Genomic DNA, 22,172 nt, shown 5'->3' on the forward strand with positions numbered 1-22,172 from the left:
TTTTCTAGGTAAACTTTCATTTGATAATCAGTTTGAATCTCATAAAGTATCTGACATGGGTAGTTGCTTTCAGAAAACATGTAATTCATTATTATAGCAGAACCGATGTCAGCTGAGTGGAGGAGAGATGATGATACCCACCCTGCCTGCCCCTCGGAGCTCACCATGAAAACCCACAGGGGAGGTGTGAGCACGCCATACAGTCGTCAGATGTCACGGTGATGATTTCCGTGCTTTTCAGCACTCTCCTCTTCGTTGTCTCACTGGTTGTCTGGCGTTCAGTTTGCCAGGCTGGTCTGTCCTCAGAGGTGGTCACCTTGTAGATGGTTCCTTGAGAGTGGCTCACAGTCAGTGAGTCAGTGACTGAGCTTGCTCAGACCACCTGTCCAGTTTGTACCGTCTTCCTCATCTGTACACACCTACTTTACTACTAACCTGAGGACTCTAGTTATACAGCTAACTTGAGAAACCATGTGAAAGCATGTTCAGGCCTCTGTTCCCAACGGCAGTTGGCAATAATGAGTAAATCATAAATAAGCCTCTTAGAACAAGAAGCATATTGTTTTGTGCTAATGCCAGGAGTAAGAACGGTTGCTCTCAAATATGAAATAGATTTGTGTCAAGTATGGAAGTCATTATGCACACCAAAACTTGTTCATCTTTAGCTTCAGCTATTCCTTCATTGGAGAAGGCAATGGCACCCCACTCCAGTACTCTTGACTGGAAGATCCCATGGACGGAGGAGACTGGTAGGCTGCAGTCCATGGGGTCGCCAGGACACGACTGAGCGACTTCACTTTCACTTTTCACTTTCATGCATTGGAGAAGGAAATGGCAACCCACTCCAGTATTCTTGCCTGGAGAATCCCAGGGACAGGTGAGCCTGGTGGGCTGCCGTCTATGGGGTTGCATAGAGTCGTACATGACTGACGTGAATGATGAATACAAGAGTGAAAAGAACGTTTGTGAAATACAGATTACATATTGTAATTACAATTTGTATCTAGAAGATACTTTGTAATTATAGAATATTTCATAATTGATTTTATTATAATTATTCAACTTCTGTACGTTTAGTTTTCAACTGTCTTCAAGAACACATCATAAATTACAGCATTTCACAAAATTCCCTAACAACCCTGAAGAAAAGATTCTATATATTATATGTGAGAATTAAATATAGTAGCTCTGATAAAGATGTCAGTCTTTTGATCAGCCTTTAAAAAAAGCAACAGGGAAATTGTTTGAAGGAGAGACTTGCAATCGCTGGTTCATTGTGACTCATTATGCAGCATCCTAATTAGTCAACTATTGTGTGCCTACCTGGGCATGAAATAACTTTTTTTTCCTAATTTAAATCTGGAAATTTTCGATTGTAGAACAGCTTGAATAGCCTTTGTTGGAAATAGCCACTGGGTCCTTTTTTTTAAGTATTTGTCTTCAGAAACAGTGAAGGTCATCTTGTATCCATAGAGACCACATGTACTTTCCTCATTATTTCTAGTATTGTTTCTGTAATGGGTAGTTATTTATGACATTTAAAGCGAAAAAAAAAATCAGAAAGCAACATTAAATATTACCACAGTAAATATCAATGACCAAAATCACTTACTCCATAGTTTCTCAAGGAAACTAGTTAATATTAGAAAATTAATAGCCTTTCAGAATTGTGTGTGTTGGTGTGTTCAGTAGTTATCCTGTAGGGTGTCTGTTTGTGTATGTATGTTCATTTCTTGGCAGTGACTGAGATTTAACCGGTTTTTTAAGAAGCAGTAGATTCACATGCTTTAGATGAGAGCAGCTCTTGGTTTAGGTGGAGTGCCGATTTTTTTACATGTCACCTAGGCTTCCTTCTGTCTTTCAGAAAAGTGGGTGGTAACAAAACGGCTTTAGTGTATTACTGCTTTATAAACAAAGCCAAGGTCATGAGTTCGTGTGCTTATTACCTACCTTGCTTTGTTATCTCCATGGACTGTGTGTGCATCTCTAACCTAACTCAGCTGGGGAGGGGCGAAGAAAGAAAGCATTAGACTCTTAGTACAGATCCACTGCCAGTGAAACCCACTGCATTAGCGGTCTAGATTAGGACTGTTTTGTTAACGAGTCACTTTTAATGATAGCATCAGGGCATCAGGCATACCTTCAGACTGTTTCAGGCAAATGTATGGTCTGATTATTCGGATTGTTATTCTGGTGTGTTTATTATTAATTCTAAAACTCTGGGTTCCGGGAGAGAAAACTTCATTTTTGCACATATCAAATAGAAAGTGTATCTTCGTATAGAATAACTGGGTCATATCTTTAATGTTACTAATTTGCCTAGATAACTTTACAATGCATATTGTCTTTTGTAATTAATTTACTTAGGAAAAATTGCTGTTGATAAGCCATTTATCTCTTGCTGATAAATTTCATTAACCATATCATTTTTTTGTCCCAAGATGTCACAGATAGCATTCAGGACTAAAAGGCCTAACAAGCATTTAGAGATGGTGACAGCAATACTTGTGTTGATGCCTTCTGTTAACTTGTTGTGCAGAAAGTCTGTTGTTGTAAACATCCCCGACTGGAAGCTGTACCACACAGCTAAGCTTTCAGTCAGATGTTTGCTGCTACCGGCTATTCGCAGGCGTCATTTCAGTGTAATTACAGCTAGGAGGTAGAATTGGGGAGGGGGTGCCTGTAAAGTGTGTGGATGAACACCAGAAATCGTTGGGGTTCTGCCTTCACTGCGCTCTGAGCGAATGTGTGTTTCATGCCGAGTAGTGTGGGATGCTTTCCTCAAAACAGGATATCCTGGAGCGGATGCCAGCCGAGCTTCCAGACTTTAAGATGCTGCTGCTGCTGGGCCTTAGAGAATTCTGTTAAAAAAAAAAAAAAATTTTTTTTCCACTCTGGGTCCTTATTTCTGTTTTTACCCTGTCAGTGAACTCACATTCTTTATTGCCTTTCCAACTAGGCTAGAGTTTGACTTCCCAGCAGTTCAGAAGACTGATTTCCTCCTTTAGAAATTCTGTAGACATTCTTGAGAGTAAATTTATCACCACCGCCCCACCCTACCGCCCAACAGTATATAACCTAGAAATTTTCAGTTTTCTCTGTAGTGAAGAAATGTGTGTATAAACTTTGTCTCTGCCTCTCAACCGCCCCCCACCCTCACCCCAGCTTCCTGTTCTCCACCCTGAGTGACGCCACAGCTCCTAGTCAGAACTGTCCTCTAAAGACGTTTGCAGGACCTCAAACTACTGAGCCTTTTTACAGCATTCACCACTGGTTATATCTGTTTCAGTTTATTGAGTATGTTTTCCTGCTTATTCTCGGGTCATCACTTGGCTTTTCTCTTCCTCATTCGCATGCCTTGTGAGCAGATGCACTGAATCTATTTTGGGGGGTTTCCCCACAGAGCTGAAGAATACAGGGCTTTTCTCACAGCTGACATTCAATGCAGACTATTGATAATGTATAATTTTACAACAGCTCTTTCTCCAAGTTTTGAAAATTTGCTTTCTTACCTCTATTTGTCTTTTAGACACTGGGAAACATTTCTGTTTATTGAAACCTTTGTCTTCAGTAAAGCTTTAGTATTTTTATCATGTATTAATATGATAAACTGCTGAACATGTTACTGTGTAGGGCTCAGTGCATAATCAAACCAAAAGGTAAAGCCCTTGGTAACTTTTTACATACACATCTTCCTTGATTGGATCATAAGCTTTCTGAGGGCGAGGACATCATATCCTTACAATTTTCTGCTTTCCTGGCCGTCAGCACCAAGTAGGGCATCTTGCATGCGCAGGGCTCCGCCAACAATTTTGTTTTGCTGCAGAGGCTGCTGTCTCCTTTTACGTTTCTGCAGAGGAGCAGGTGACAGTTTGGGTCATCGTGTAGCTGCCTATATGTATTCCTACAGCAGCCCCACTTCTTTAACACTTCCTTTGCCAGAGTGCTAGTTTACAAGACTGACGTGGCCGGTGTGGAGGAGGGGAAGGAGGGTGGTGAGTGCTTCAGACACAGGTGGCTTTGCAACTTGAAGTATAATTTTCAGCCTTGATGATGCGCATACAGCAAGTGTCCCTTCCTACTGAACTGTTAATAAAGCGGGTTTCTTGTGTACTCCTTGACCCTCCGATGTAGGCCTCAGAGTCCAGATAGCAGCAAACGGATGGGGCCATTTGGGCTCTGAGAGCCCGAGTCATGTCCCCTCGAAGGTAGAACGAGTCCTCTGCTAAACAGGGTTGTTTTGTTAGACAAGGTGACAGTGTTTCCTATGAAAAGTTGTATTACACAGCCTTGAGATTCAGTGAGATGGGTAGAAACCGCCCAGGTTAATAATTTGCCTGGCTGGATTTGAGAGACTTGTTAAAATGATAGCCCAGATCTGTGCTAAAAGGAGGATGCGTGTCCTGCACAAAGCTGTCACGCTCTGCCCAGCCCAGCCCCTTACCCCTGGCTGCAGGATTAATGTACAATCTGTGTTACGTAACGTTTGTTCCATGTTATTCTGCCCTGATGAGGTGAATCAGAGGCCATGTCAGCTTTAATTCTGGATGCCCTTGCCTCGGTGTACTGGAATACCACCTTATAGTCATCTACAGATGACTTCTTTATGTTTTAATTTGGAAGACCCACAGACTTCCCAAATGACCTGCCAATGTAGCAATTGACTGTATAGGACAAATGCTTTAAAATGTTTGAGCATTAGTGTTTGCTAATAAACGTGTAACAGCTTGTCTCCCCACATTTTAACTTAGTATTGAGGAAGAATTGTGTGGTCTTTATTGACAGGTCCTAGAAAGCTCAGAAATTCTTTCCTAGGAAGATACTTTGATTGAAAGTAAAACATTTTTAGTTGCTGAGTAGTATTCTGAAAATGACAGGCTTTTTTTCCTTAGCACTTGCTTTGAGATTTCTAAGGGGTTACTTTTTAAAAGCACAACTACAAAATTGTGTCTGCAAGTTCATTTCCAATTAGACACATTTGTGTGCAGATATTCTCTGTTAAAAGCACACTGTTCGACAGGTCCTCGTTGGTCATGGTGCCGGAGTCCCTTTTACTCTGACTGGCTCCTTCCATTCCTCTGGATAAAGCTTTATTCATTGAGTGAATGTACCTTTATTTGCAGTGCATATTCAGGGGGAAAAAAGAGTTTCAAGTTTGAGTCCGAACTTAATCACTTTTCAAAACTATGCTGTTTCAGGTTGTCTCTGCCAATTTCCCCAGCCTGGTTCCTTACGGGTGGACAGTGTGGTGGATGTTTTGATGTTATGTGGTTTTGTTTTTTTTTTTCTTCATTCTGTAGCATATTACAAACTTCCTAACAATTTGATGTTCACTGCTATCTTTGCTCTGGCTCTCCAGGATGTTTGGTAAAACCGTTTAATGCATTGGTTTTCAAATAATAGCAGGTATCAGAATTACTTGGGAGAGATTGTTAATTAAAATACGGATTGCTGGGCCTTGCGAGACTTTCTCATTCAGTAGGTCTGCGGTTATGCTTGCTTCTCCTAAATGCCCAAGTGCTGCCGATGCTGCTGTCCTATGTCTAGGCTTTCAGAACCATGGAGCTCATCTTCCATTCGTCTCCCTGGTCAGTGGTGGTGGTGGTTCAGTCATGTCCGACTCTTTGTGACTCCATGGGCTATAGCCCACCAGGCTCCTCTCTGTCCATGGGATTTCCGAGGCAAGAAGACTGGAGTGGATTACCCTTTCATTCACCAAAGGATCTTCCCGACCCAGGGATCGAACTCATGTCTCTTGTGTCTCCTGCATTGACAGGTGGTTCTTTACCACTGAGCCACCTGGGAACCCCTCCCTGTTCAGTATTCAGGCCCAACTAGCAACTGAAGAGAAATACGCATGCAATCCCTAACTTAAAAATGTGTAGTAATCCAAAAATTTGTTTTGAAAAAGATTGGTTGGAAACCTGAGACCCACTTTTCTCCCAGAGAAAGCATCATATTCATTGTCTAGCCCACAAAACCTGTTTGAATATATTTGCAGAGAATAGTGGAAGGAAAAAAAAAAATAGGGTTGCAGTGGAATACTTGAAGCAAAAAGTATATTTGTAGAGAAAAAAAAAAGTGTACGTTTAATCTTGAGAACTTGAGAATTTAATCAGAACTCCTGATTTAATCTTGAATCAGGAAAAGTGGCCTGAAGAGACAGGAGGCCAGGTAGAGAGAGACAGGAGGTTCCCAAAGGTCCTGGAAGGCCTGTGAAATTCCAGAGATTATTTTAGAGTTTGCTGGCAACAGTTCTGTTATTTAATTTTACTTCCAAGTTTGAGGATTTTTTTCTTCTTCGAGGCAAGTGTATTGATCAGGCTGCTTAAAGTGCTTCCTAGAAGCATCAGTGGTAATATTTTCTTAATCAGAGGAATCCAGAGAGACGAGGGGTTCCTGGGAGGCGACTTAGCCACACTTGGGCAGGAGGAGGAGGCCGCAGGTCAGAGCGTGAAGACGTGCTCCTGAGGTGAGCGTCCTGAGGCAGGAGGGAGGGGATGGGGAGAAGCTGGGGCACGGAGGCTGCCGCCGAGCCCTGCGCTCCTCGCAGGTGTTCTGCTGACTTTGTCTTCCACTCGAAACAGGAATCTCCTTCCTGAGGAAGAAGGGGTGCTTGATGCACCATCCCAGCCGTCAGGCAGGTTCCTGTAAATGCAGGTTGGCTTGTTTGGAAGGGAAGGCTGTAAACCCAGCCACATTTAGGTCTGGAACGTTCACGAGATGTCTGCTTATATCGCCGCCACCAGTTATGAGAAGAACATCACTTGTGCCTTTTCCCCTGGATTCTAAACCTTGTCTCAGAAATACCTTTTGATTGGACTTTTGCCTCATTCATGTCAATCTTTGTACCTCCTGTTCTTTTTTCAACAGATTCTACAAAGTTATCTTTTTTAAAAAAATATATAAATTATTCATCATATATCCCTTAATTTAAATTTGAGTCTCAAGGAAAGGACCGGTGCAAATACGGTAAAGGATTGGGTAAGTCCTGCTTTAAACCAAGTTTTCAGTTCATGTAAACATCCTACACTCAGCTGTAACACATGAGTCGGCTGGGAGGTGGATGTTTACTTCAGCTGACTTGGACTGTCAACCATTAACACGGATAGTACGCAGAGGCTTGTTTTTTTTTTCTTTTAATGTAATTACTGTAAACTTTCATTACTGTCATATCTTTGCAGTTGTGCTGTTGTATCTCTAACATGACATGGGACTCAGGGGCTGGGCAAAGCCGTGTCCTCACTTGGGTGGTGGTGTGCCGAGCTCTCAGTGTGCTCCGACAGGCAGGGGCTCTGACGTCAGACCCTTAGAGCCACCTGAGCTGTGCCAGATAGTTTGCCGTGTGATTTGGAGGAAGGAAAGGCACAACTTCACACCTCAGTGCTTTTCTCATCTGCAGAATAGGTATGGTACCTGTTTCACAGGATCGTTGTAAGGCCCAACCTCTGTGATGAGTGCAGAGTGGTTCGTTAGTCAGTGCCTGTCACATTAAGTCCTGATAAATGCTAACGCGCTAGCTGTTGTTCTGCCAGCTATAATGCCTAATAATAGTACATAGCCTATTTTAGGTGTTCAGTGAGTAATTGCCATTCTGTTTAAAGTAGATCAAATTCATTTTTATTTTAGCAGTAAAGACAATACCAGCTTTCCGATTTAATGGAAATGCTTTGAAATCACTGTGATTTAGTGGTAGGGTTTTTGAAGCCCAGCTTCTTGAACTCATATCCTGGTGCTACTGCATACTAGGTTTGTTACTTTGGGACAATTATTTCTCCATTTCCTCAGTCTGCTCAATTGGGATTAGAACAGTACCTCCCTAATAGGATTGTTATGAGATTAAATGGGTTAACGTAATAAATAAGTTAATAGCAGTCAAGTGTTATAATAATTCCTGGTACACAATAAGCCCTTGATGAATGGTAGCTATTATTATTATTTCAAAAACATGTTTGTCATCCTTTTTTTTCACAGCATAGTTGTGCCAAACACTTATAGATAATTTAAAGATAAGCTAACACCTGATAATTAGTCCTAGATATATATTGTTTGATTTAAATGATACTCTCATATTTCATGCTCTTATTGAAAACACTCTACTTAAAATTAACTTTCTATAACTTTGTTTTTCAGCCCCATGAAATCACCTCTGCTTTTTGTTTTTTGATGACACATCCACATTCTATATAGGTGAAAAACAAAGCAAACAACAGCCACAAGATCAAAAGTACTGAAGAAGGACATATTGCTTTAACAGCTTGGCAAGTGTCCATAAACTTACCAGTGCCTACATTCAGACTTAGGGGTCACGTTTGATGCTTGCACTCAGGAAGATGTCTGTGTTTATGAAAAAGTCACAGTTAAATAAAAATGTGAAGTCCAGGCAGGGAGACTTGTTCTTGAACAGGTGAGTGCTGTCTTTCTAATTGTATTCTATTTGATGTTCTTTAAAGTTTTGTGTTTGTTTTTTTTAAGTTATTTTTTATTAAGTGGGAGTTATTCTGTTGTGCACTTGGATGTAAAATGTATTTCAGTGAGTTTCACATTTTCCTTTGAAACTTGTCAAATGCTTAAGTTATTTAATAATTTATAATACTTCAAGAGAAATGGAAGCATCATATAACCTAAGAGTAGTTTTATGAAATGTGTTTTTTCATGTTTTCAGATTAAGGGTATTTGGAGGATCCCCATCAGTTTACCTTTGAACCTCAGTGAATAAAATAGAAAATTTTTCTTTCATACTCTCCAATGTGAAACAGCATTTAGTATATCATGTGGTTTAGGCTTCCAAATGCCTTATAGGTTAAATTCCTAATTTATAGTGTTTTAACTTATTGCTTTTTTCTTTTGTTTAATAGTCCTGTGTTTGTATCTTTGTATTACACACTTTCCTGATTATATAGTAGTATCATTTGGGCTATCAGCTTTGTCTCACTTCAGCACTTAGAAAACGCTCTCCGTGAAAGTTGAGTTGTGGTTGAGTCAAAAAAATTATTTTTCACTTTATCTTGTTTTAGTTAATACTGTAAAAGCATTCTGTTATACTGAGCTGTCTCCCACCTTTTAGATAATACATGCCTTGATTTCTTTGAAAATCGTACGTTTATTAGAATTTTTTCTGATGAACATGTGCTTATAAGTTTTAAATGTTACAGAATCTGGGTAAATGTTAAAATGTTCCCATTTTCCCCCATTATTTTCCAGTTGTGATTTTTCATTTCATTGATTGATAGAGAACATAATATAGTTGGATATTTTATTATATTTGATATGTTCTAAAATTAAACTCCAGCTATTTTCTCTCAAGTTTGAAGATTTGTTATGTCTCATCAGTTCCCAGTAGTAGAATTTCATGCTTCCAAACAAATGTCTCCTGTAGACTTCAGTAGTTGAAAACTGTCCCTTAAAATAGGGAATCTGATAAACATGAGTTTGCCTTTTAGTTCTAGTCATTTCAGTTTTTTTAAAAAAAGCAGTTCTACCTTTTGATAAAGGTAAAGTGTTATTCAGTGGAAAATATTATGCACAATTATAATAAGCAATTAAATGATCTGTTTTCATTGTTGATATTAAGAGTTGTTTGTTTTTAAACTAAAGAGATGATAGTATCAAATTCTGACTTTTTCTGGCTTTCAGTGAAAGGCAGGATTTAGTTTGTTTTGTTTTTAATTTTTAAGATACCAGTGCATTATGAAACCAATAGCAGTTTCACTTTTAGGATTTTTATATCTACATAAATTAGGATTATTTATTAATATTAGCATTAACTTCCTTTAACTTTATGGAAGAGACCCTGTCCTGAGGATGTTTGTATAATTTTATGCATATTATTCCTGTGAGGCTGAGTAAAACTGTTCCATCAGTTAAAATCTTAGCAGTAGAACCTGTTCATCTACTTAGCTATCTTTCTTGGGATTAACCAGATGCAATTATAACTGGCTTTTAAAAGTTCCAACCTTTTCCTTGCTTATTTCAAAGTGATTCTTTAGAACCATTAAGCTGTATGGTCAGTATTTGTCCTGCTGTCTAAAGCTACTTAAATATAGGATTGGGGCTGTTTGTTTTGTTTTTTAAAAGTAGTTTGAAAAAATTTCTTTGCTACTTGTTCTTCATGCAACTTTTCAGTTCAGTTCAGTCGCTCAGTCGTGTCCTACTCTCCGCGACCCCATGAATCACAGCTCGCCAGACCTCCCTGTCCATCACCAAGTCCCGGAGTTCACTCAAACTCATGTCCACAGAGTCGGTGATGCCATCCAGCCACCTCATTCTCTGTCGTCCCCTTCTCCTCCCGCCCCCAACCCTTCCCAGCATCAGAGTCTTTTCCAGTGAGTCAACTCGTCGCATGAGGTGGCCAAAGTATTGCAATTTCAGCCTTAGCATCAGTCCTTCCAATGAACACCCAGGATTGATCTCCTTTAGAATGGACTGGTTGGATCTCCTTGCAGTACAAGGGACTCTCAAGAGTTCTCCAGCACCACAGTTCAAAAGCATCAATTCTTCGGCGATCAGCTTTCTTCACAGTCCAACTCTCACATCCATACATGACCACGGGAAAAACCATAGCCTTGACTAGACCGACCTTGGTTGGCAAAGTAATGTCTCTGCTTTTTAATATACTATCAAGGGTGGTCATAACTTTCCTTCCAAGGAGTAAGCGTCTTTTAATTTTATGGCTGCAATCAGCATCTGCAGTGATTTTGGAGCCCAAAAAAATAAAGTCTGACACTGTTTCCACTGTTTTTCCATCTATTTCCCATGAAGTGATGGGACCAGATGCCATGATCTTCGTTTTCTGAATGTTGAGCTTCAAGCCAACCTTTTCACTCTCCTCTTTCACTTTCATCAAGAGGCTTTTGAGTTCCTCTTCACTTTCTGCCATAAGGGTAGTGTCATCTGCATATCATGCAACTTTTACAGGAGTTCAAATTCCCTGGAAAAAATAAGTGTTTTGTAAGATTTCTTTGACTGAAGAAGTATAGAGGTTGCTAAAGGTATATAGTTGTCTTAATATTGACATAAATTTCCCTTATTCTGTAGGTATCTCTGAAAATTATTATTTCAGGTATCCTATTTATGTATAATAATGATTGTTTAAAATTTTGTGGTAACATAGTAGCACAAAAAGATACCATATTAACCAGAATACTGGGTTATTTCAAGTAAAGGTAAGATTTTGAAATCCTGCATTCTGAGATAACTTCCTAAATATGTGGTCATTCTGTATTATTTAGACTAAATGTAAAGAATATATAAAAATATTCTCTTCACAGTCACATACCACTGCCCTTCTTTTTCTTACACTCTGCAGTATTAATAATGGTGATCCTTCCAAGCTCTTGTGTTTTTACACTCAAATACATTGGTGATATATGTGGGGTTTATTATAGCATGAAATCATACTATAGCTTGTACTTTTTTCCATGCTTTGGAAAACTTTCCATATCTATGTCTCACGTATTTTTTTTTAGTTCTGTGGCCTGGCGTGCTGTGATTCATGGGGTCACGGAGAGTCGGACACGACTGAGCGACTGAACTGAATTGAACTGACTGATAAATATACCAGATTCCCTGTTGGTGGATGCAAAGGTTGCTCCAGTGCTTCACTGTTTTAGACTGTCCTGCAAAATACAGAGTGTTTTGATGCATATTTGTGTGATTATTTCTGCAAGACCATTTGTAAAGGTATAATTGCTGTGTCAAGGAACACATCTATTTGAAATACTTACGGGTACTACAGAATTGTTCTCCCAGGAGTCTGTGACAGGTTACCCTTCAGCTGGCAGTGAAAGAGAATGCCTGTTCCCTCACACGCTTGCCCCCAGGGCATTACCCTTCTTGTTCTTTTTTAGCTGATCTGATGGCTGCAAAAAAGTATCTCTTTATTTTCATTGCCTTGTCTAAGAGCAAAGTTAATATCTCTTCACATTTCTGTTGGTTTTCTTTCTTTTTTATTTGTTTGATTGTTCATCCCCTTAGCCCATATTTCTTTTGATTTGTTAATTTGTTCTCAGTTTTCTAGGAACGCTGTATATTTTGGATTGGGTTACTATATGTGTTGCAAGTACTTCCTCCTAATCTGTCATGTGTTTTTTAAAACTTTATTTTAAACCATTACGTAATCTTTGGTAACTTCTGGGTTTTGTTGTCTTAGGAAGGCCTCAGTATTATAAATGCATTATGCTGAATACATTATCCTTTAATCTTTTGAAACTGTATTTTCATCAAAGCTAAGAAATACCGTCGTTGGTTACATGACCCAGTATTTTATATACTGAGAAAGAGGGGACCAAATCTTGAGGAAAACATAGAGTATTTTCTATAATCATTTCAAATTTTATTTATAGTTATGTAAAGATTTCTTCTAAGACATTTATTCTGATCAGTTTTTTTAAAACTCTTATAAAAAGGACGTCTGTTCTGTCAGTTTTTTATCTTTGCATCAGCAATCCTCAGACCTCGGGTGTTCCCCTCAATTTGTCCCTTATTTTAATACAGCTTTCATTATTACTGTCTGAGTATTCATCAGACAGTAATAATGTATATGGAACACCTTTTATGATACAAGTGTTTTATTAGATACTTTCATAATGTTCTCATCTAACCCTGCAGCAGCCGTTTAAGGTAAGTGTTATTAGTGTACTTTACAGTTGAGGAAACTGGGACTCAGAAAAGTTAAGTTGCTTATAATCACAAACAGTTAAAGTGATGGAGATTCCTGCGCTCAGAGCAAGCACCCTGGGTACCGTACGTAAGTGGTTCAGAGATGCAGGCTGTGGGTCTGAGACATTTGTAGAGATTGGAAAACGAAACACATGGGAGAGATTGACCCTGAGGTATACAGTCAGTCTCGTGTGGAGCACGTGAAGTGTGTGATTAAATGTATGATTCTGATTCTCATACATTTCAGAACCTCCAGATAAATGCTCACTTTTGCCCTTCTCTTATTAATAAGCTTGCTGATACTCTGGCTGTTGTCAGTTTTCATATTGTTATAGTTCTTGAATCAATAGGATTTATAACTGGATCTTCCCTTTAATGTGGAAGTAAATGCAGTGGTACCAGAAATGTTGCATAACCACTCTCTCCATCTGTATGGAGAGAACAGGAGATGAGAATGGTACACTAGCATGAGCAAAGTCATTGCATGTGAGTCACAGTCTCAATAGTCGTCTTCCTTGAACCTTTAAAGAATAATTTTAAAACTGCATACATAATGAGAATGGCAGAGTTTTATTGTGACCCTAAGGAAGTTATTTAAGCTTTTTATTTCCACACAAGCATTTAAAGTTTTCGTTTCAAACTGAACAAACAGAATGAACAGTCCGTACTGTTTGCTTGTGTATAAAAAATGATTGAACAGATCCCAGGCATCTCGGACAGGGCAGGTAGAAGAGTCCCACGGCTCACGTTAGAAACACTTAACTCAAGTGCTTAGAAAACCTGCTGTCGCCACGCCATACAGGGATTTGTGGCTGTAAGGGCTGGAGGCAGAGCTCTGGGTGCACAGAGTGCAAGTCTCTTCTCAAGGCTTGTGGCTATCTGGGGTTTAATCCATGCCTTGCAGTTATTTCTGTGTGTGACAGGTTGAGTGTGTGAGAAACAGTGTGCATAAAAGTTGGCAAACCAGTTTTGCTTGTTTCTCAACCTTTGCAGATCATTGCTTATGAAACACTGGTATTTACAGTAAATATCTTGTTTTAGATGTAGGCCAGCCCCATCCAACCATGTGTCCTTCAACAACTTCGCCCTTTGGTAAGTTGGCACATGGTTTGAGGTGGCCTTTGGTGATGGAGTGTCTGAAGGGAAAAGCTAAGGAGCTGAAGGGAAAGCAGGAAGAGAGTATCATGTCCAGGAAAAAGTGATCATACCATGGATGGATGAGCCCTTGAGAGGATAAAGGATTATCTGTCTGTGTTATGTGACCTTTGGCTAACTCCTGCAGCATCCTGACTTCATAGCCTTTTGTGTAAATGAGAACATTTGGGTGTATATACCCCTTTATCCCTGTGACTCCATCCGGTGATCTGTTTTACTGTGCGTTCGTGTATGTCAGTAGCTCACAGTGTTAATATTTAGCAAATTGAGTCCTAGATTAAACCATCTGAATTCATCGGTAAAATGGGGTTACCTGTCTCCTAAATTGTAGCTGTAATTTAATTAAATAATCCAGATAGTCCCTTAGCACAGTATCTGGCCCATACTAAGCCCTCAGGAAATAACTTGTTCTTCAAAACTCTGTCCAGATGTCTTAATATTACCTGAATCTTGGACGTCCCAGGTAAAAGGGAGGGAGAGTTCTTCTCGTTGTGCCATAAATGTGTCTTCTGCTTGCCTTCTCATTTAGCACCATATTATGAGTGCTAGCAGTGCTATTTAGCACTGGCACTAAAATTATTACCAGTTTATCTACCTGTGTAGTGCTCCACTTAGATTATGAGCCCCTTGAGGACAGGAACAAGCTTGTTTGTCTTCATAAATCCGTGTCTGGCATGATAAATTGTGTTGGAGGAAAAAAAGTTGATTCCTGTTTAAATAAGGTCCCCTCCTCTCTCAGAAGAAGATAATGTTGGAACAAAAGTGTCCAGTAGAAATATTCTCAAAAATCCTGGGCATGGGGACTTCCTTGGTGGTCCAAGGGTTAAGACTCCATGCTTCCAGTGCACTATTGGGTGTATTCTCCAAACACCTTTTTTTTTTTTTTTTTAAGTTATGTAATTGCCACTGTACTCCCAAGGATTCAATCAGTTTTTTTACTTTGCTTCTTCACAGTGTTTTCCTTATAAAGAAAATGAAGTAAGAAAATTGACTGTCTGGTGGAGGATAAAGCATCACAATGGCAGCACGAAAGAGTTGCTCCTGGAATCAAGGCCCTGGGTTCATGTTACAGGTCCATCTGCTACTTTTCTCGCCATAGGACAATGATCGAATTATTGTATCTGTCTGACTCTACAAAATGGGCATGCTTCAGTGACTTGTAATGGTAGAAATACAGACTCCGGGATGTGAAGGGCTAGAGTCCTCTGCTGGTGCTCTGGTCTCACAAGTCTTTTCTAAGTTCTTATAACTTAACCAGAGGTGATATTCATGTAGTGCCAGCACTGGACCTGCTTACTGGAACACACTCAATTACTTCATGAGTGGAGTTAGTTCAGTTCATACGATACCCTTGAAATTTGGGGGGGGGAAGCCTATTTATTTTACCTAATACATAATTTTTTATTGTTCAGTTCAGTTGTTAAAGGCATTTAAATTAATCGTACCCTTGGTTCCATGTTGAAAAACAGAACTAAGATGTAAGTGGTGATCAAGTAATTATACTTCCATCATGCCAGTGTTGTAGGAAAGAATGAACAGCAAAGGCATACCTGAGAATTAAGTTGTACGATTAAAGGTTAATATTTTCTCAACACAAACATACGGGTCTCTCCTTCATCCTGTAACTCTTACAGTTAATTTTGCTAACTTGAGACACACAAAGCATTGAAGCCGACTAGGTCTTCATTGATTGTGTGTTCCTTAGAAAAGATGGAAGTGTAGGGGAAATTATTCTTAGTACTACTGAAACAAATAAAACTATTAGGTGCCTTTCAGCGTAGTGCATAAGGTATCTGAACCTTTGTCACCTATGAAATTTTTGTCCAGGTCACTTCCCAGCTGCCGTGTTTTAAAGGAACCCCTCAAAATCCCCCACTGGTAAGCTCTCTTTTCCCTCTTTTACTGGTTTTGAACCTCATACCATTTTACTAAATAAACATTTTCTCCCAACTCTTCAGTTTCTGTTTTCTTCATTTGTTCTGCTTTTCAAAGTGCATCAGTGAGTGAGTGAATGTTACTGCAGTGTAATAGAAAACTGCTGAACTGTGGCTTAAGATGCTGGTTTACTGTTCTACCCTCTTACGTGGTTTGTTTCCAGGAATCTCGATGGAAGGGCCGACTGAACTAATATAACCATCCCATACCTCCAAACTCAGATGTCAAATAAAACATAACCTATACACAGCCAACAGCAAAAGGAAGGAAACGCAGTCCCAAGTGCCGGAAGTGAAGAGAGAACAGAGCAGTACACGGAGGAACTGGAAGAGACACTGACCTTCAGGGTCGTCATCTTGGCTGAGAACCTAGCCGTTGAACTGTTGGACTTTTACAGCGAGACAGAGCCCCCCACTGGCGCTGCAGCCTCAGGGAGCAGGGTGCAGAGCTCTGCACAGCAGCCTCTGACCCTGAGGCGGGGGGTGGGAGGAATGGTCCCGTGAGAAGAGATGAAATGTCCGGTGCAGTCCTGCTCTCCCAGCATCCAAGCTCAGCTCAGGAGTTACTGTGCGCGCCTCCTTAATGTGCGGGTTCAGTGGGGTGCTGTGAAGCACCGTAGAAAACAAACGTCTGCCCTCCTGGGGCCTCTCTTCCTGTGCCACTGGGAAGAAATGTACTAGTGTACAGACCAGACACACTCGATAGTCTTTGAGATGGCAGGAATAACAGAATAAGCGTGAAAGAGAGGGGAGAAATGAGTCACACAAGGAAGATTCAGTACACATATGTATTTTAGGGGTTTTAAGCAGGAGAAAATGGTGTGGCATTTGTGAGCTGACCTAAACCTGTGTATTCATACACCACACTTGGTAGATAATAGCACCCACTGAAAGCCCACTCACCCCACACACACTCTCTCCTGCCCTCCCATCAGCCCCTAACAGCCAGGTCATAAGGAAGACAGTTTCTTTGCGACTTATGTTAACAACACAGATTAATTATTAAAAACAGTTCTTACTGCCTCTTCTGCTGGCTTAAGGAAGTTGTTCTCTGCCTTTGAGATGCCCTGGAAAGTTATGACCAACCTAGATAGCATATTAAAAAGCAGAGACATTACTTTGCCAACCAAGGTCCGTCTAGTCAAGGCTATGGTTTTTCCCGTGGTCATGTATGGATGTGAGAGTTGGACTGTGAAGAAAGCTGATCATCGAAGAATTGATGCTTTTGAACTGTGGTGCTGGAGAAAACTCTTGAGAGTGCCTTGGACTGCAAGGAGATCCAACCAGTCCATTCTAAAGGAGATCAATCTTGGGTGTTCATTGGAAGGACTGATGCTAAAGCTGAAACTCCAATACTTTGGCCACCTCATGCGACGAGTTGACTCACTGGAAAAGACTCTGATGCTGCGAGGGACTGGGGGCAGGAGGAGAAGGGGATGACAGAATGAGATGGCTGGATGGCATCACCGACTCGATGGATATGAGTTTGAGTGAACTCCAGGAGTTGGTGATGGACAGGGAGGCCTGGCGTGCTGTGATTCATGGGGTCGCAAAGAGTAGGACACGACTGAGCGACTGAACTGAACTACTGCCTTGCCTAAAAATCCCCTTCAAGAAGCAGAATTCTGTTACCCATAACAAGACCTTGTTTGTGGCTGGACAGAGGAACTTCCAGGAGCCTGTATTAGGACATCTTCCCAAAGGATGAGGGTTCAGACCAAGCTGGATTCTTTGACCTGTTCTTGCAGGGTGGATGTGCAACTCTAATCTTGGCCAATCCATGTAATTGTACAGGCCACTAATTTCACCAATTAAAATTTGTGACATTTAGTATGTAAATTAGCAAAGCATATGTTGGTCAGGAGAAACACAACAGTACTTAGGAAAGTTTCTTAAAGATTTTACAGGCCATGTAACATGGGGAAAAGGTTTGAAGCTAACAAAATCCCGTGGACGAAGAAGGCTGGCACGCTGCCGTCCATGGGGACACAGAAGAGTTGGACACGACTTGTAGACTAAACAGTGTTGACAGAGTCAGGATAGAGTTTATACTGGCAAATTTTCAATAAAACGATGATACAAAAGGTATGAATAAGGATATCATTAACGTTATATAGATAAGGGCTTCCCTGGTGGCTCAGCTGTTAAAGAATTCGCCTGCAAAGCAGGAGATGCAGGAAATTTGGGTTCGATCCCTGGGTTGGGAAGATCTGGAGGCGGGCATGACAGCCCACTCCAGTATTCTTGCCTGGAGAATCCCATGGGCTGAGTAGCTTGGCAGGTTACACTGTAGAGTCACTGAGAGTCGGACACGACTACAGTGACTGAGCACGCGTGCGCATAGTTAAGGTGTGCTTTTTCTTTTAATGACAAAGCTATTGTGAGTCTTTGTAGATAAATTTGAAGTTTTAGATATTTTTTAAAATGTGGATCATTGTAAAATAACACTGAATCTGTTTTTTAAAATCTCCCAAGTAATCCACCAGATCCGGATGGTTTATGATGTGGTCTGTCAAACATTCAAGAAACAATCTTTATAAATACTGTAGTAGAAAAAAATTTTTAAAGGAAGGGGAATCTCAACTCTGATGTTGAAGTTAAATGGGATATGTGAAGGGAAAGTAATATAGTCCAGTCTCTCATGAACATGGTTAAACTAATCTAAAGTGTAGAATTTCACTTTCACCAATTACAATACACTCATTGTGACAAGTTAAAATTGATTGCCAAAATGGAAGAATGATATACACTGGAAAAATCTTTCCACATAACATGCCACATTTATAAAGAGAAAAATATCTCAATGAATGCAACAGGAAACAAGATGCAGCACTCATTTTAAAAATCAACAAAATGAGGGCCTCCCTGGCATTCCTGTGACTAAGTGCTCCCACTGCAGGGGCCACACTTGGATCCTTGATTGGGAAACTAAGATCCTGGATGCCACTCAACATGACCAAAAAATATGGGAAAAGAATCAGCCAAACGAAACATTCTCTTGATGGATTATGAATAGACAGAAGCTTCCCTCATGGCCCAGCTGGTAAAGAATCCACCTGCAATTTGGGAGACCTGTGTTCGATCCCTGGTTGGGAAGGTCCTCTGGAGAAGGGAAAGGCTACCCTTTCCAGTATTCTGGCCTGGAGAATTCCATGGACTGTATAGTCCATGGGGTTGCGAAGAGTTGGACACAACTGAGCAACTTTCCCTTTACTTCCTTAATAAGGTAAATGGTAACTGGCTCAGTGGGCAAAGAATCCACCTGCGATGCAGGAGATGAAGGAGACAAGGGTTTAGTCCCTGGGCCGGGAAAATCCCCTGGAGAGGGAAATGGCAACCCACTCCAGGTACAGTCCATAGAGTCACAAAGAGTTGTGAGTTAATAACACACGCACGCTAAAAACATATGGTTTGGGGCTTCCCTGGTGGTCCAGTGGTAAAGACTGCAGCACTACCAAAGCAGGGACCTGGTCAGGGAACTTGATCCCGCATGCCACGATAACATGATGAGTTAATGGTGTAACTAGTAACTAGATAGGTCAGCAGTAGGACGGGGATGACCATTGTGCATCTTGTTCCACATTGCGCAGAGCGTCTGGCCAGCGCAGTAAGATTAGAAGAAGAAATAGACACAAGGATTGTAAAGTAAGAAACAATTATTAGTGGGCAAGATAATTGTTTATTTGAAAGTTCTAGGAAAATTGCAAAGTATTGTAACTAATAAGAAAGTTGAGGGTTTGGGGCTAGAATATGCAATATACAAGAATCAGTAGTGCTCTATTTAAAAGTAATATTAAAAGTTTCATTCACAATAAAAACTATAAGATGCCTAGTAAAAAATGTGCAAGAATTATATAAAAGCAGAACCAAAATAAATGAAGCAATATTCCATGTTTCAGGATGGGAAAAACTAATATATTAAAGTGTCGGTTCTTGCCAAAGTCATCTAGAAATTCACTGAAGTTCCAAACAAATTCTCAACAAAATTTTTCATGGAACACAATAAACCTACCTAACTTAATATGGAAAGACAGAGAGCCAGGACTTTTTTTTTTTTTTAAAGACAGATTCATAAGAGGCGAGGGACACCTATATCTTAGGCAAGACAACAGGACTTAGAAAGTTATGGTGATTAAACAGCCCTAGGGGTGCAAGTTTGGGATGTATAGATCTATCGTATAGAATAAAGGTCCAGATACATGAAAACTTGATATGCCAGAAAGTGGGGAAATAAAGTTCTTTTGGCTTTCTTTGCTGGGTTTTCCCTACTGCACACGAGTTTTCTCTAGTTACTGTGATTGGGGGCTACTCTATAATTAAGGGGAGTGGGCTTCTCACTGCAGTGGCTTCTCTTGTTACAGAGCACTAGGCGTGCAGACTCAATAGTTTTAAAGGAGTTTTCGATAAATAGCATTAGGACAATTGCATGTCCATGTGGGAAAAAATTACCTTTCTCACACCATATACAAAAAAATTTGGTAGATTGAGACCATTTTAAAAATACTTTGGAAAGACATACAGAAAAGAAAAAGACAGAAAAATATGACCTAGTGCAGAGAAGTAGTTGAATGTGACACAAAGTGATCCATAAAAAGATAAATGCATCTGTTTGTATTAAACATAGAAACTTAAATAGTGCAAAAGACACTGAATATGAAAAGGCAACCCATAAGCTTGCAGTGAACTTGCAATGTATCTACCAGTAACTGACAGAGGAAGTGTCCAGATTATAGAAAGGATGAATTAAGGGGGAAAAAATAATACATGAAAGACCCAAAGTAAAGTCATTCAGTCGTGTCCAACTCTTTGTGACTCCAAGGACTGTAGCCTCCCAGGTTCCTTCATCCATGGAATTTTCCAGGCAAGAGTACTGGAGTGGGTTGCCATTTCCTTCTTCAGGGGATATTCCCGACCCTGGGATCGAACCCGATCCTCCCGCATTGCAGGCAGACACTTTACCATCTGAGCCACCAGGGAAGCCCATGAAAGACCCAAAAGTCAATTAACACAAAAATATTTTAGGTCTCTAAATGTAAGACCAGAAACTATAAAACTTTTAGAGGAAAGCAGATAGAACACTTGATGACATAAAGCAAGATCCTCTATGACCCACCTCCTAGAGTAATGGAAATAAAAACAAAAGTAAACAAGTGGGACTTAATTAAACTTTAAAGCTTTGCACAGCAAAGGAAACTATAAACAAGGTGAAAAGACAACCCTCAGAATGGGAGAAAATAATAGCAAATCAAACAACTGACAAAGGATTAATTTCCAAAATGTACAAACAGCTCATACAATTCAATACCAGAAAAACAACCCAATCAGAAAGTGGGGAAAAGACCTAAACAGACATTTCTCCAAAGAAGACATACAGAAGGCTGACAAACACATGGAAAGACGCTCAATATCGTTCATTATGAGAGAAATGCAAATCAAAACCACAGTGAGGTATCACCACAAACCAGTCAGAATGGCCATCATCAGAAAGTCTACAAACAATAAATGCCGGAGAGGGTGTGGAGAAAAGAGAACCCGCTTGCACTGTTGATGGGAATGTAAATTGGTACTGCCACTTGGAAGACGGTACTGAGATTCCTTAGAAAACTAAGGAGAAAAAGAAAAATGAGCAAAAAAAAAAGGAATAAAACCATCATATGACCCAGCAATCCCGCATGAGTTCAATCCCCCAGTTGGGAACTAAGATTCCACCTGCTTTGGGAAAACTGAGCCCTCACGTTGCACCTATGCAGCCAAATAATTAAATAATTTTTAAAAAGAAAAAATAGATGTAATAAAATAACAAAATAGTTCATACATCTGCATAAAAACACAACAGAACAACTTGTTGCTTATGATAAAATACATAGACTCAAATTTAAGATCTCTTTGAGACCTTTGCATTAATCTCTTAGTATCTAACAGATTTTATATTTAGTTCACTAGTTGTAAAATTGCTTTCCTTATTAAGAAAGGCTGAGATTTTATAGTCCTACGTATAAATACATAATTTTTAAATCCTAGTGATTAGCGTTATAGATTGATTTCTAAAGAGAGTCACATATTTCTAACTTCATATTTTTATTTCTGGAAGAAGTTACTTATGTCATTGTTCCCACAATATAATGTGTGCTTATTTGGGCTTCCCTGGTGGCTCAGACTATAAAGAATCACCTACCAACGCAGGAGACCCAGGTTTGTTTGATCCCTGGGTGGGCAAAATCCCCTGGAGGAGGGAATGGCTACCCACTCCAGTATTCTTGCCTGGAGAATCCCATGAACAGGAGCATGGCAGGCTATAGTCCATGAGATCGCAAAGAGTAGGACACGACTGAGCGACTAACACTTTCCCTTTTTTTTTTTTTTTTCATTCTTTAAGACATCTACAGGGACGTTTCTTACAGCAATGTTTGAAGTAACAGGGGC

At 40.1% G+C, this 22,172-nt stretch overlaps 1 pseudogene across 1 annotated transcript in view; it reads left to right on the forward strand.

Moving 5' to 3' along the window:
* The window catches only part of LOC148775255 (uncharacterized), a 45,707-nt pseudogene extending 24,153 nt beyond the window's left edge, over positions 1–21,554 (forward strand). Inside the window, exon 4 of the transcript XR_016039296.1 lies at positions 8,134–21,554. The product of XR_016039296.1 is annotated as an uncharacterized LOC148775255 (transcript). The remainder of the gene's footprint in view (positions 1–8,133) is intronic.
* The last annotated feature ends 618 nt before the right edge of the window (positions 21,555–22,172 follow it).

Source organism: Moschus berezovskii, chromosome 16, assembly GCF_049115385.1.
Source record: "Moschus berezovskii isolate FMDL1 chromosome 16, NW_MosBer_1.0, whole genome shotgun sequence".
Lineage (NCBI taxonomy): Eukaryota > Metazoa > Chordata > Mammalia > Artiodactyla > Moschidae > Moschus > Moschus berezovskii.